The following is a 396-nucleotide window of genomic DNA, read 5'->3' on the forward strand; positions in this document are numbered from 1 at the left end:
GGCACCATGAAGGAGGGTGTGTTAGTTTTCTGTGGCTGCCATAACAAATGGCCACAAACTTGTGACTTGGAGCAACAGAAATTAATTTTTTCACAGTTCTAGAGGCCAGAAATCTGAAATCAAGCTGTTTGTGGGGACCCATTTCTCTACACAGGCTCTAGGGGAGAATCTGTTCCATACCCCATCCAGCTGCTGGTGGCTGGGTGCCAATCTCTGCTTCTGTCCTCATATCAACTCTCCTCTGCGTGTCTCTTACAAGGACACCTGTCATCGGATTTAGGGCCCACTCGGAAAATTCCAGATGGTCTCATCTCAAGATCCTTAATTTAATTACACTTGCAAATTCCCTTTTTCAAAATAAGCTTACATTCACAGGTTCTAAGGATTAGGATTAGG

This window comes from Leptonychotes weddellii, chromosome 2 (assembly GCF_054177405.1).
Source record: "Leptonychotes weddellii isolate Sample4059 chromosome 2, ASM5417740v2, whole genome shotgun sequence".
Taxonomy (NCBI): Eukaryota; Metazoa; Chordata; class Mammalia; order Carnivora; family Phocidae; genus Leptonychotes; species Leptonychotes weddellii.